Source organism: Triticum aestivum, chromosome 3A, assembly GCF_018294505.1.
Source record: "Triticum aestivum cultivar Chinese Spring chromosome 3A, IWGSC CS RefSeq v2.1, whole genome shotgun sequence".
NCBI lineage: Eukaryota > Viridiplantae > Streptophyta > Magnoliopsida > Poales > Poaceae > Triticum > Triticum aestivum.
The window spans coordinates 746,198,558-746,205,836 of record NC_057800.1 but is presented as its reverse complement, the minus strand read 5'-3'; the positions used below and the strand labels follow the sequence as shown (position 1 = coordinate 746,205,836).

Sequence of the window (7,279 nt, the reverse complement as noted above, 5' to 3'; positions counted from 1 at the left end):
GTTTGAGGCTTGTAGGCGCAATCTTACCCTTCTCAGTTCTTTAAAAAGTGGCTAAGATTGAGGGAGGGTGTTAGACTATGTATAGCTTCTGTACTTATGTACATATTGTAACACAACCATTATATATAATGAGATAAGCCACCTCTAGAGGGTTGTGCTGGTTCCCCAAAATTTATTGTCTTACACGTACGTACTTGGTACTCGCTACGACTAAGTTACAACGCTGCATGCAACACGTGCGTGCGTGCGTGCTCGCATCTTGTTTCACATCAGGATCGATCGATCAGTTATCTCTAACAACTAGGATTCATTATCTATCTTCTAAACCCGCAACTATAAATATGGACCATTCCGCATCCACTTCCTCCATCCCATTCAAATCGATCTTCCTCCTCCTCTCCCACGTACAATCTCATCTTGACAACGAAACGATGGTGCAGCACACTTCCAACGCCGAGGTCATGTCCATGGACCTGTCGCACAAGAAGCCCGCCAAGGCCTACGGCAGCGACGGCGGCGCCTACTACGACTGGTCGCCGGCCGACCTGCCCATGCTCGGCGCGGCCTCCATCGGCGCCGCCAAGCTGCACCTCTCCGCCGGCGGCCTCGCGCTCCCCAGCTACTCCGACTCGGCCAAGATCGCCTACGTGCTCCAGGGCGCCGGCGCCTGCGGCCTCGTCCTCCCCGAGGCGGCCAGCGAGAAGGTGATCCCCGTCAAGGAGGGCGACACCCTGGCGCTCCCCTTCGGCGCCGTCACCTGGTAGCACAACGCCGAGGGCGCCGCCGCGGAGCTGGTGGTGCTCTTCCTCGGCGACACCTCCAAGGGCCACACTCCCGGCCGCTTCACCAACTTCCAGCTCACCGGCGCCACCGGCATCTTCACGGGCTTCTCCACCGAGTTCGTCGCGCGCGCCTGGGACCTCGACCAGGACGCCGCCGCCAAGATCGTCTCCACCCAGCCTGGCTCCGGCATCGTCAAGATCGCCGCGGGGCACCGGATGCCGGAGCCTCGCGCCGAGGACCGCCAGGGCGTGGTGCTCAACTGCCTCGAGGCGCCGCTCGACGTGGACATCCCGGGCGGCGGCCGCGTGGTGGTGCTCAACACGGCCAACCTGCCACCGGTGAAGGACGTTGGGCTGGGCTCTGACCTCGTGAGGATCGACGGTCGCTCCATGTGCTCGCCGGGATTCTCCTGCGACTCGGCCTACCAGGTCACCTACATAGTGCGCGGCGGCGGCCGCGTCCAGGTCGTCGGCATCGACGGCACCCGTGTACTGGAGACCCGCGCCGAGGCGGGCTGCCTCTTCATCGTGCCTAGGTTCTTCGTCGTCTCCAAGATCGCAGACGACACCGGCATGGAGTGGTTCTCCATCATCACCACGCCAAAGTACGTATTTTACTCTAGTAGTTGACCAGCTAGAACTTTTGATATGCATGTGTACATCATATTTTCTAGCATTATTTTTGTTCGGTATATTATGTTTCAATTTTGCGAAATTCAAGTATATATGGCCCTAATTAGTTGCACAATTTTGTGTCATTCGTTGCCCTGTCTGACATTAAAGTTTCCTGCTACATATTCAAGTTCATTCAGTAGTTGTGGATTAAAAAATGCCACTGTATCTTTTCTGACTGCATTTTGATAGTAAAAATGTAGGTAAACATGCATGCGTATATCAGATCTGATGCATTATTTTTGTTCCACATATTCTGTTTTAGTTTTGCAACAATCAAGTATGAACTTATTTCTAGTTCCAACTAGGAAAGTTTCTTACAGACTAGATTCCTCCCGTTTGTTTAGCATTTTTGTATATGCCCTTAGTTGCACAATATTGTGGCATGTTTTGCATTTTCTCAAAATGTAATTTTCCTACATATTCAAGTTTAATCAATAGTTTTGCATTTATCTAGTTATATCGGTCGATTTGACCAACTAATGTTTGTGTTGTGCAAAACAAATGCAGCCCGATCTTGAAAGAAGTGCATATTTCAACCACGAACTCTCGCCCTGGTCTAGTTTACAACCCCAAACTCCAATGACGTCTAAATTACAACCCCCAACTCTCAAAACCGGTTAGGATTCAACCCTCTCCTCTCTGTTGACCGGTTTCGACCAGTCAACAGGTCCAGCCAGCATGCCACGTCAGCAAAAAAATTTGAATCTGTAAAATCGAAAAAAAATCCAGGAAAAGAAATAAAAAATCAAATTTGCAGGAAAAAATTAAGGAAAAATAAAAAACGAATTTCCGAAAACAAAATTATCAATATTTCCATGAAAAACCAAAAAATACTTAAAATTAAAAAAACTCCAGGGAAAAATTTAAAATTCCCAAGAAAAATATTTAAAAATGTAAAATAAAAAATTTAAAATTTCTAGAAAAAGTAATTTCCAAAAAAATTATTATTTTTATTTTTTCCTGAAAATTACAGGAAAAGTTCTTGAATTTTTTTTGCAAACTTTTTCCCCAGGAAATTTTATTTCGGATTTTTTCTCGATCTTACAGATTTTTAATTATATTTTCTTGAAATTTTGAATTTTTTTTCTGATGTGGCATGCTGATTGGACCCGATGACTGGTCAAAACTGGTCGCCCCTGGTCAAAACCAGTCAATAAGGAGGGGAGGGTTGAATCCTGACCGGTTTTGAGAGTTGAGGGTTGTAATTTAGATGGTATTGAAGTTCGGGGTTGTAAATTAGACTAGGGCAAGAGTTCGGGATTGAAAAATGCACTTCTCTCCCCGATCTTTAGCCACTTGGCTGGTAGGATGTCGGTGTGGAAGGCGATATCGCCGGAGGTGCTAGAGACGGCCTTCAACAGCACGCCAGAGATGGAAAAGATGTTCCGCTCCAAGAGGCTCGACTCTGAGATCTTCTTTGCTCCCAACTAGATCATCCGCACATCTGTCCATCTCTGGCTTGGCAACACCTTAGATTATGTTTTGATTAGGGTCGCCAAGGGTTAGTTAAATTGAAGTTTGTCGTGTTTGATGGATTATGTAATAATAAGCCTGAGATGGATTTGTCACGCTGGTTAGTTTTTATTGAAATCTGTGAGATCAGTTAATGTTTGATCAATGCAAGATGTGTATCGATATATTCCTGCAGTGGGTAATTTGTTACTGTTGTGTGTGTGTGCGGATAATCAGTCAGTGACGGGTTATAGAGAGATCAAATTCATGCAAACCAAATGAAGCTTTTCTATGTTTGGCTGATAGTGATAATAATAACACAAGAAGAAAACCTCTCTTCTGTACGAATTACATTTTAGTACTACTAGCGTGGTTCGATCAAGGTTCAAAAGAGCTCGTCACAAGAATCTGCCTCCTTATAGGTAAGTATGGTTCTCAATATATCTGATATTTGATTAGAATTAGTTGAGCCTCCTTATGAGGTACAATAGTTCGGCACCGGAAATAAATACTGACGTTTGAACGATGCTGACCAGAAGGACGTCATCAATGTACATACATACGGGTAAGACGGAATGTATTATTTTCATGGACATCTATCAAGATTATTATTCATCTGTTAGTTGGCACAAAGTTTAAGAAGAAATTTTAATGCCTTTGTCTGAAGTGCCCTTAAATAAACTCGCTTTCCCTTCCGTACCAACAGCCTCAAAGCACGCATCAGAACACCACGATCAATTCCCGCGAGTTCTGGAACAAAAGCCATAACATAAAATGAGGATTCAAACTAGCCACAATTAATATCATAAGACCACCCGCAAAAAATGATATATCATAAGACAACTTTTATTTATTATGAGCAAGGGGCATACATGGTCTTTGCTATGTGTTACTGTGTTTTCTTTTTATGAATTATATATGGCCTGTGTATGTATTACTGATGAGGTATCGCCACGAACTTATGTCACGACATAAGCTTCGGTTGCATCGTGTGTTGATACATGCAGGAGTGGGGTTTTCCGAGGATTACCTCTGGTTTATCCATTCTTCGCACAACATAGCTTATCCTTAGCTTTATATAATATCCATCCCCAAATGGAAAACTCTAACAGGAAAATTCCAATAGATTCTTATCCAAGCTAATCATCACTAAGCCTAGGCTTAGCTAGATGGTTCGTCCTGAGGCTTGTGGAGACTACAATAATTCCAACCCAAATGGCAAGGAGAGAATTCCTTATTTAACACCGTGTTTAAATTTTATGCTCTATTTGAAATTGACAAATGATTTCTTCCTTATCTAACAACCGGTCTAAATTTTATGCCTTTTACGACACTTTTGTCTATTTTAAGCCTAAATGACACCTGAAAAGATCCTTTTGCCCCTCATGTGGTATGTTTGTCCACACGTGCGTGTTATGCTGTGTGTGTGAGCGCGCACACATGTGTTCTACTAATGTTGTGTGTGCGCGCATGTGCGTATGTGTTGCTGCGTGCCTGCATGTTTGTGTGTCCGTGCGTGCGTGTGTGCTGCTGCGCATGTTGCTCGGCGTGTGCTGTTGCGTGACTGCGTGTGCGTGCGTGCGTGCAGCTGTATGTGTGTTGATGCGTGGGTGTGTTGATGTGTGCTGCGTGCGTGCGTGTTGTGTTCTTTTGTATGTGCTGATGCGTGTGTATGTGCTGCCGCTGCATGTGTATGTGTTGATGTGTGTATGTGTTGCCGCTGCGTCTGTGTGCTACTGCCCCGTACTGATGTTGTGTGTGTACTACTGTCCCGCACACACACATACCACATGTGGGGCAAAAGGATCTTTTCAAATATCATTTAGATTTAAAATGAACGAAAGTGTCATAAAGGGCATAAATTTTAGACTCGTTGTTAGATAAGGAAGAAAAAAAATTCAGTGTCAAATAAGGAAACAAAATTTAAGATAGTGTTATATAAGGAATTGTTTCAATGGCAAGTTGGGTAAACATGAAAATATTTATCCAATGGTTGAGTCTAAATCCTACATGTATATTATTGTTTCTATCTCAAATTTCTTTAAAGCAAGAAAATAAGCTTTGCGTTACAAAAAAATGAAAATGGTAAATCTAATCTCATCTCCTTCAAGTTTGTACTTACCCATCCCATGCTTCAGTTCCAGAGCGTATATCTTCGATTGTTGTTACTTCTTGCTTTACCTATAAGCATTACACAGAGAAAAATGTTTTTCGTTGATAATTTGATAACTTCGACAGAAACATGTTTAACATCATACAAACTCTTAAAAAGTTTAATATGTAGTTAGCCCAATCGTTGAATTCGCTGCCAAAGAATGAGACACTTCTCGTGACTTTTGTCAATCCACTCTACACAACCTGCTTTGAACTTGGCTTTAAGTAGTTTCAGGACACAAAGTTGAACACAGGCCACGGGTAATAAAAGCATCCACCCCAATCGCCATATTTTTGGAGCTCCCTCCATATGTAGTCTCCTCCATATCTGGAGGTTGTGGAGGTGTCATTTTGTGACGCCCCCGATTTGACTGTACACTAATCATACACACAAACGTGTACGATCAAGATCAGGGATCCACGGGAAGATATCACAACACAACTCTACAAATAAAAATAAGTCATACAAGCATCATATTACAAGCCAGGGGCCTCGAGGGCTCGAATACAAAAGCTCAATCATAGACGAGTCAGCGGAAGCAACAATATATGAGTACAGACATAAGTTAAACAAGTTTGCCTTAAGAAGGCTAGCACAAACTGGGATATAGATCGAAAGAGGCACAGGCCTCCTGCCTGGGATCCTCCTAACTACTCCTGGTCGTCGTCAGCGGGCAGCACGTAGTAGTAGGCACCTCCGGTGTAGTAGGAGTCGTCGTCGACGATGGCGTCTGGATCCTGGGCTCCAACAACTGGTTGCGACAACCGGGTAGAAGGGATAGGGGGAAAAGAGGAAGAAAGCAACCGTGAGTACTCATCCAAAGTACTCGCAAGCAAGGAGCTACACTACATATGCATGGGTAAATGTGTAAAGGGCCATATCGATGGACTGAACTGCAGAAAGCCAGAATAAGAGGGGGATAGCTAATCCTGTCGAAGACTACGCTTCTGGCCACCTCCATCTTGCAGCATGTAGAAGAGAGTAGACTGAAGTCCTCCAAGTAACATCGCATAGCATAACCCTAACCGATGATCCTCCCCTCGTCGCCCTATGAGAGAGCGACCACTGGTTGTATCTGGCACTTGGAAGGGTGTGTTTTATTAAGTATCCAGTTCTAGTTGTCATAAGGTCAAGGTACAACTCCAAGTCGTCCTGTTACCGAAGATCACGGCTATTCGAATAGATTAACTTCCCTGCAGGGGTGCACCACATAACCCAACACGCTCGATCCCATTTGGCCGGACACACTTTCCTGGGTCATGCCCGGCCTCGGAAGGTCAACACGTCGCAGCCCTACCTAGGCACAACAGAGAGGTCAGCACGTCGGTCTAAATCCTATGGCGCAGGGGTCTGGGCCCATCGCCCTTTGCACACCTGCACGTTGCGAACGCGGACGGAAGCAGAACTAGCCCCCTTAATACAAGAGCAGGCTTACGGTCCAATCCGGCGCGCGCCACTCAGTCGCTGACGTCACGAAGGCTTCGGCTGATACCACGACGTCGAGTGCCCATAACTATCCCCGCGTAGATGGTTAGTGCGTATACGCCAGTAGCCAGACTCAGATCAAATACCAAGATCTCGTTTAACGTGTTAAGTATCTGCGAACGCCGACCAGGGCGAGGCCGACCTCTCTCCTAGGTGGTTTCAACCTGCCCTGTCGCTCCGCCACAAAGTAACAGTCGGGGGCCGTCGGGAACCCAGGCCCACCACTACCTGGATGGAGCCACCTGCCCCTTCAGCCCCCATCTCCAAACAGTTTCTCCGGTAATGTAACAGTGTAAAGTATATAGTATATGCCCGTGATCACCTCCCGAGTGATCACGGCCCGATAGTATAGCATGGCAGACGGACAAGAATGTAGGGCCACTGATGATAAACTAGCATCCAATACTAAGCATTTAGGATTGCAGGTAAGATATCAACAGTAGTAGCAAGGATAGGCTATGCATCAGGATAGGATTAACGGAAAGCAGTAACAAGCTACACTACTCTAATGCAAGCAGTATAGAGAAGAGTAGGTGATATCTGGTGATCAAGGGGGGGCTTGCCTGGTTGCTCTGGCAAGAGAGAGGGGTCGTCAACTCCGTAGTCGTACTGGGTAGCAGCGGCGTCGGTCTCGGTGTCTAGCGAGAGAAGAGGGGGGAGAAACAATAAATATTTAAGCAAACAGATGCAAGACATGACAAGGCGTGATGCTAGGTGTGCCACTAACGCG

The 7,279-nt window shown here is 45.6% G+C and overlaps 1 pseudogene; it reads left to right on the top strand.

Moving 5' to 3' along the window:
• Window positions 1-417: 417 nt before the first annotated feature.
• Window positions 418-3,025, top strand: LOC123059687 (11S globulin seed storage protein 2-like; annotated as a pseudogene).
• Window positions 3,026-7,279: the final 4,254 nt, after the last annotated feature.